The sequence below is a fragment of the Malus domestica genome, chromosome 01 (genome assembly GCF_042453785.1).
Source record: "Malus domestica chromosome 01, GDT2T_hap1".
NCBI lineage: Eukaryota > Viridiplantae > Streptophyta > Magnoliopsida > Rosales > Rosaceae > Malus > Malus domestica.
The window spans coordinates 3,497,089-3,505,784 of record NC_091661.1 but is presented as its reverse complement, the minus strand read 5'-3'; positions in this window follow the sequence as shown (position 1 = coordinate 3,505,784).

Below are 8,696 nucleotides of genomic sequence, written 5' to 3'. Positions count from 1 at the left end.
TGATTCTTGCTTGTATCTCTATTATGCAATCATGTAGGGGACTTGTGGGGAATGTTTGGGTTGTCGTATGCAATCATCCAATTCAATAACGTTAGGAAAATCTGAGGGTTAATTTAAGCGGACCTAATTAACTTGGGGCATTGAGAATTCATGGTTTATTGAAAAGCAATTGGAAATCGTTTTGTATGCAAGTATAACATGTGTGGAGATGAACCCCTTAGCTAGCCTTCCATTCACCCATTTAAATCAAATTCGTTTTTACAATCTGTTCTAATTTACAAAGTTTGTTTTGTTTTTAAATTCGTCCAAAACCAATCCCCCTTTGTTTTAAAGTGTCAAATTAGTTAGTAAGTGTTTTACTTTGTGTTTTTAAGTGTTTTGATTCAAGTTAAAACCCAAATTCGTCCAATTTGGTGCTTAGTGTCCAAAACTGCCCAGATTGTGTTTTTAAGGCAGTTTTGAGTGTTTTGGTGCTGTTTTGAGTCTTTTGGTTTGTTTTGGTGTTTTAAAGTTTAGTTTTGCATTCTTTGAGTCTAGTTTAGTGTTTTAAACTTGTTTTTACATATTTGAGTCAGTTTTCAAGTGATTTTGCAATCCCTCCTAATCCCCGGTTTAGAACGATCCCTACTTACATACTTTGCTACAATTGATAAAAAGAGGGTTAATTTGAGTGTCAACATAATTTTCACATCACCTCCTTTTGGAGAAGTCGGCAAAGGGGTGTGGAGATCTTTGAAAAATCCTTGATGAATCGCCTATAAAATCCTGCATGTCCCAGAAACGAACGAACCTCTCTAACCGAAGTCGGAGAGGGTAAGTATTGTACAAGATCTATTTTCGATTTATCAACCTCAATTCCCCTTGCAGAAACAATATGCCCTAAAACTATGCCTTGTTTTACCATAAAGTGACACTTTTCCCAATTTAAAACAAGGTTAGTTTCCATGCATCGTTTTAAGATTAATGTGAGATTTTCCAAGCAACCATCAAACGAATCGCCAAAGACACTAAAATCATCCATGAATACCTCAATAATCTTCTCAATAAAATCTGAAAAAATACTTACCATACATCGTTGGAACGTGGCCGGTGCATTGCATAAACCGAATGGCATGCGGCGGTAAGCAAAAGTACCAAATGGGCACATGAAGGTGGTCTTTTCTTGGTCTTCCGGAGCTATGACAATTTGATTATATCCCGAATAACCGTCAAGAAAACAATAAAAAGAATGACCGGCTAACCTTTCTAACATTTGATCGATGAATGGTAGTGGAAAGTGGTCCTTCCTTGTGGTGTTGTTGAGCTTCCTATAGTCAATGCATACTCTCCAACCTGTTTGAATACGGGTTGGCACAAGCTCATCCTCGGCATTCTTCACCACAGTGACTCCGGACTTCTTAGGGACAACTTGAACTGGTGAGACCCAACGGCTATCCGAGATTGGATAGATCACTCCACAGTCGAGAAGCTTTATAATTTCCTTTTTCACGACTTCCATCATCGGAGGGTTGAGTCGGCGTTGAGCTTCTCGAGTTAGTTTAGCCCCCCTTCCTCTAGAAAGATGCGATGCATGCATGTTGTAGGGCTAATTCCCTTAATATCGGACAATGTCCATCCGATGGCTGTTTTGTGCTCTTTCAACACCCGAATCAACTTTTCTTCCTCTAATGCCGTGAGTGATGAAGAGACAATGATGGGCAACGTCTCTTCCTCTCCCAAGAATGCATACTTTAAATGGTCCGGCAACGGTTTAAGCTCAAGAACGGGGGCCTGAATCACAGAAGGTAACAACGTATTAGTGGAAACGGGAATTGAAATTGGGTTAGAAGGCTCACCATGATGTTTTGGCAATGATTCCAAGGCAGCCACAAGCTCGGCATGTTCATCCTTTGGTACGGCCATGTTGGGTTCTGTGCCAAGTCCTTGTGCAATTGTCGTTTCGAGTGGATCGTCTTCCAACATATCAAGATAATCCTGCGCCAATTCGTCCAATATATCAATAGAAAAACAAGAATGATCATCTTTAGGAAATTTCATAGCTTCAGAAATGTTAAAGTTAATAATCTCCCCATCAAATTCCATTGTCAACGTCCCTTTGAACACATCGATCTTGGTGCGTGCTGTTTTCATGAATGGCCTCCCAAGTAGAATCGGCAATGGGGTGACATTTGGTGAGTCCTCCATCTCTAAAACGTAGAAATCCGCTGGAAATATCAAGTTATCCACCTGCACCAACACATCTGATAGGAGCATATTTATGCGCCTTAGTTAGCTAGTTTTTATGCATTTTCGTTATGTTCTCTTCGTTAAAGTAGTCTTTTAAGCTACTTTCATGTGTTTTCAGGTTTAAAGGACATATTACATGAAATGATGCAATTTGGAGCTTTTTGGAGCAAAATTGAGCCGGAATGTTGTGTATGCTAATGGAGCACGAGGAATGGACAAGTTTGAAGGTCAAAGGAGCTTAAGAAATGAAGAAATAAAAGTGAAGAACAAAGAAGTCGGAATTGGCAACCAAAGTTTCTAAAGTTGGAAGTTCCTATTCTTGGAGGTTTCCATTTTCGTGAGTTTCTATTCTTGGCTTTGGGCTTTGAGATGACCTAAACCCTAATTCCTTGTGGATCCTAAGCCTATGCCGCACCCTAAGCCCTTTTTCATTTAATTTCTGCCAAGTTAAAGCCTAATCTATCTCCCCTAGGGTTTGGGCCGCACCTCTCCCCTTCTAGAACACCAATTTCCTTGCCTTGCAAGGCTTTCTAGAAGCCCTAACCCTAGCCCACTCCTTGCCGCACCCTAGGCCCTTTTTCTCACCAAATTTCTGATTGTTTAACCTATGTTTCTGATGGACTTTAAGCCTTTGCCGCACCTAAACCCTAGCCCATGGTCTAATCTGATTTCTTTAGGGTTTTAGGTGCCTATATATATGTGTTTTACTCCTTGCCGCAGGGATGACCCTCTCCATAATTCAGAAATTCGTCCAGCCACTTCCCACTCTGTGCCGCAGCCATTCTACAATCCCAGCCACCATTCTACACCTCCATACACCACCCATACCCCTTGCCGCACCACCATACCATCCTAACTCCCTTCTAAAACCAAAATCACATCCAAAAACACCCTAAACCCTCTCTGCCGCAGCAAGGAGAAGAAGAAAGAGGAGCTTGAAGTCAGAAATTCAAAGTGGAATTGTTGGGCGTTTTAGGTGTAATCTTTCTTATGTCTTCGATGTTTCAATTCAATAAATTTTGTGTTGTGAGTATGAGAAACTAAACCCCCTTAGTTGGGGGGTAATTCGAAACCATGTACATGCTTGCAATATGATTTGATTACATTCAGTTGTTATTTCATAAGTTGTGGATTTAATTCGTTCATCTATTTGATTGATAATTTATTTGTGTATGTTGATTGAGAGTGCACGCTTAGTTTTCATGCATGAATATGATGCTAGATTATGAGGGAGTTTCACCTAATAGTTACAATCTTATAATCACAAGTAGTGAAGGTCGCTTGAAAACGATCGCGTGAATGAATTCTTAGCATAAGTTTCATGCAATTCATAGTAACAAATGCTTCGTCAATGCTTATGTTTTTCATAGAACTTAATGATTCTTGCTTGTATCTCTATTATGCAATTCATGTAGGGAACTTGTAGGGAATGTTTTGGGTTGTCGTATGCAATCATCCAACCTAATAACTTGTGGAAAAACTGAGGGTTAATTAGTGCAATTCACGGTTAACTTGGGGCGTTGAGTATTCATAATTTATTGGAAGAACAACTGAAAATCGTTTTGTGTGCAAGTGTGACATGTGTGGAGAAGAACCTCCTAACTAGCCTTTTATCCATCCTTTTTATCCAAAAACGTTCTACAATCTGTTTAGTTTAAAGTTTCTGTTTTGTTTTCAATTTTCGTCCAAAACAAATCCCCTTTTATTTTGAAGTCTTAGATTAGTTAGAAAGTGTTTTGATTTGTGTTTCTAAGTGTTTTGATTCAAGTTTTCACTCAAATTCGTCCAAGTTCTTGTTAGGTTCTCAAAACTGCCCAGAAAGTGGTTTTTAGGCAGTTTTGAGTCATTAGGATGCTGTTTTGAGTTTTAGGTTTGTTTAAGTGTTTTAAAGTTTAGTTTTGCATTCTTTGAGTCTAGTTTAGTGTTTTAAACCTTGTTTTAGAGTTTTTAAGTCAGTTTCCAAGTGTTTAGCAATCCCTCCTAATCCCCGGTCTAGAACGATCCCTACTTACATCTTTACTACAATTTGACAAAAAGAGGGTTTAATTTGTGTGCTTATATATTTCGCATCAACATCTTCCAAAACTCCTTTCGGATATGCATTAGAACGATCGGCTAATTGAATTATAACACCATCGTTTTTAAGCTCTCCTAAGTTCATGGATGCATATATTGAGTATGGCATGACATTAATGGAAGCTCCTAGATCTAACATAGCATGTTCAAATTTAGTATTGCCTATAACACATGGAATTGTAAAACTTCCCGGATCTTTGCATTTAGGAGGTAATTTTCTTTGCAAAACAGCGGAAACATTCTCACTTACCTGGACAACCTCTTTGTTTGAAATTCTCTTTCTTGTTGTACATAGTTCCTTCAAAAACTTGGCGTACCTAGGTACTTGCTTAATTGCGTCAAGGAGAGGTATATTGACTTGCACTTTCCGGAACGTCTCTAGAATGTCCTTTTCAGCTTCTTCTTTCTTTGTTTGCTTGAACCTACTAGGAAAGGGGACATTCAAAGGAAAATCATTAGTAGGAATGGAATTGGACACGGTTGTACCTTTATTTGGCAGATTGGATGGCTTAGGAGCCATGGAGACTTGCGGCAAAGGAACTTCTTTCCTTGCCGTGGCCAACCCCTGTTCCTCCTCTTCAATTATTACTTCTTCCACCTTGTTTGGGGCTGATTTGGATGGTGGTGGGGCTGTTCCTACTTGTTTCCCACTTCTTAACATGATTGCCTTGGCAGATTCAAAGCCTCCTTTCGGATTTGCAATGGTTGAGCTAGGCAATCTTCCTTGCTCTCGAAACTGCCCCATGAACTCGGCAATTTGCCCTACTTGTTTCTCCAACTCGTCCACCTTTTTGTCCCTATTTTGCATTCCCTGCGCCATAGAAGTTAGTAAATTAAAAATTTGATCATTATCAATAGACGAACCTGATTTTTGGGTGGGTTGTGCTTGGGGTTGAGTTGGTGCAAATGGCTTTTGATAGAAACCCGGGGGTTGTTGCCTAAATGTGCTTTGTTGTTGGCCTTGTTGGGGTTCTCGCCATTTGAAATTTGGATGATCACGCCAATCGGGATTGTAGGTGTTAGAAAAGGGATCATTCCTTTGTTGGTATTGCTGCCCAAAACCCACGGCATTTAGGGTCTCCCACCCTCCGTTCTCAATTAGTTGTGGGCACTTGTCCGTAGGGTGTCCTTGCATGGAACATACGCCACATGCACTTACATTTTGAACTTTTGGCCCTTCTGATAGGAGCATATTTATGCGCCTTAGTTAGCTAGTTCTTATGCATCTTTGTTATGTTTTCTTCGTTAAAGTAGTCTTTTAAGCTACTTTCATGTGTTTTCAGGTTTAAAGGACATATTACATGAAATGATGCAATTTGGAGCTTTTGGAGCAAAAAGTGAGCTTGGAATGAAAAGGACATGCTTGGAACACAAGGTTGGGATGAAATTGAAGAGTTCGAGATTTGAGGTTTCCTACTTGAAGTAGGAAAGCTAAGCCTAAAAGTTTCCATTTTGGGTTGATCTTTCCTAAATCGGAATTGGCAACCAAAGTTTCTAAAGTTGGAAGTTTCTATTCTTGGAGGTTTCCATTTTCGTGAGTTTCTATTCTCGGCTTTGGGCTTTTAGATGACTTAAACCCCAATTCCTTGTGAACCCTAAGTCCATGCCGCATCCTAGGGCCTAAACATTCAATTTCTGCCATGTTAAACCCTAATCCATTTCTCCTAAGCCCATGCCGCACATGTCCATCCTAGAAGCCCTATTTCACAAACCTTAACCCTAGTCCACTTAAGTGCCGCACCTAAACCCTAGCCCATTGTTTCAATCTGATTTAATTAGGGTTTTAGGTGCCTATATATAGGTGTTTTACCCCCTTTGCCGCACATCACATCCCTCGCCACAAATCAGAAATCATCTAAACCCTATTCCCCCACCTTGCCGCAGCCACCATCACCCATACACCTCCTTGCCGCAGCCTTCATCCATTCCAGCCACTTCCTAACCTTGCCGCAGCCACCATCACCCATACACCTCCTTGCCGCAGCCTTCATCCATTCCAGCCACTTCCTAACCTTGCCGCAGCCACCATCCACCTCCATACACCATTCTACACTTCCCTACACCACCCACACACCTTGCCGCACCACCATATCATCCTAACTCCATTCTTAAACCAAAACCACATCCAAAAACCCCCAAAACCATCTCTGCCGCAGCAAGGAGAAGAGAAGAGGAGCTTGACGTGCAGAAATTCAAAGTGGAATTCTTGGGCGTTTTAGGTGTAATCTTTCTTATGTCTTCGATGTTTCAATTCAATAAACTTTATGTTGTGAGTATGAGGAACTAAACCCCCTTGGTTGGGGGGTAATTCGAAACCATGTACATGCTTGCAATTTGATTCGATTACATTCAGTTGTTATTTCATAAGTTGTGGATTCAATTCGTTCATCTATTTGATTGATAACTTATTTGTGTATGTTGATTGAGAGTGCACGCTTAGTTTTCATGCATGAATATGATGCTAGATTATGAGGGAGTTTCACCTAATAGTTACAATCTTATAATCACAAGTAGTGAAGATCGCTTGAAAACGATCGCGTTGAATGAATTCTTAGCATAAGTTTCATGCAATTCATAGTAACAAATGCTTCGTCAATGCTTATGTTTTTCATAGAACGTAATGATTCTTGCTTGTGTCTCTATTATGCAATTCATGTAGGGATCTTGTAGGGAATGTTTTGGGCTGTCGTATGCAATCATCCAACTTAATAACTTGTGGAAAAACTGAGGGTTAATTAGTGCAATTCACGGTTAATTTGGGGCGTTGAGTATTCATAGTTTATCGGAAGAACAACTGAAAATCGTTTTGTTTGCAAGTGTGACATGTGTGGAGAAGAACCTCCTAACTAGCCTTTTATCCATCTATTTCACCAAAATCGTTTTTACAATCTGTGCTAGTTAAAGTTTCTGTTTTGTGTTAAATTTTCGTCCAAAACAAATCCCCCTTTAATTTGAAGTCTTAGATTAGTTAGAAAGTGTTTTGATTTGTGTTTCTAAGTATTTTGATTCAAGATTTCATCAAATTTCGTCCAAATTAGTGTAGGTGCTCAAAACTGCCCAGAAAGTGGTTTTTAGGCAGTTTTGAGCCTTCTAGTTGCTGTTTTGAGTTTTAGGTTTGTTTAAGTGTTTTAACCTTTACTTTTGCATTCTTTGACTCTAGTTTAATGTTTTAAACTTTGTTTTTGAGTTTTAAGTCAGTTTCCAAGTGTTTAGCAATCCCTCCTAATCCCCGGTTTAGAACGATCCCTACTTACATCTTTGCTACAATTTGACAAAAAGAGGGTTTAATTTGTGTGCTTATCTATTTCGCATCAAATTTTTGGCGCCATTGCCGGGGATTAGCAATTTTGCTAATCCCTTGGATTGTTTTTGTTTCTTTTATTTCACTTTGTTTCTGACTTTGTTTAAGTTTCTGACCTAATTTTGTTTCTTGTTTCTTAGGTACTAATGTATGACTAGAAGCTCTCAACCGATTCGTGCAAACATCTTGGATTTTGACGACGATTTTGAGAGGAAGTTAAGAAGAGCTAGAAACCAGCAAGAACACCATCCACCCAATTCCGAATCTGACCTTGAAGAAAACGTACAAGAAGAGGAGGAAGAAGCCACGGCAGGGGTATTTGAAGAAGTCCAAGGCATGGCCATGGACAATCGTACACTCAAGGAGCTTTCCGCCTCAGGTTTGGATAATGCCGCACCCTTGTGCATTCAATACCCCATGGCTGCCCAAGGTAAGGCGGATGAGTTTGAATTAAAGTCAAGTTTGCTTCATCATATTCCTAAATACCATGACTTGTCCATGGAAGATCCTAACAAACATTTGAAAGAATTTGAAGTAGTTTGCTCTAGTATGACTCCCGTCAATGTTGACGGAAATATCTTGAAGATGAAGGCTTTTCCATTCTCTTTGATGGATAAAGCCAAGGATTGGTTATACGAGTTAGCTCCCGGCACTGTCACTTCTTGGGAGAGTATGAAGAGAGCGTACTTGGAGAAGTTCTTTCCAACTTCTCGCATCATCCTCCTACGCAAAAAGATAAGCGGAATTCAGCAAGAAGAAGGTGAGTCTTTTCCTACATATTATGAACGATTTAAATCACTTGTTGCTTCTTGTCCACAGCATCAGATGAAGGAGGAATTGCTCTTGCAATATTTCTACGAGGGCCTCCTACCTCTAGAACGTCAAATGCTTGATGCTTCGGCGGGCGGAGCATTGGTGGATAAAACACCCATGGCTGCCAAGGTCTTGATTGCTAATAGAGCGTTGAACGCTCAACAGTACGAGGGTGTAGCCCAAAGAGGACCCTCAAGGCACCAAGTACATGAGGTAAGTGCGACTTCCGATCTACATTCACAATTGGCTAATCTTACTTCTATTGTTTCACAGATGGCCG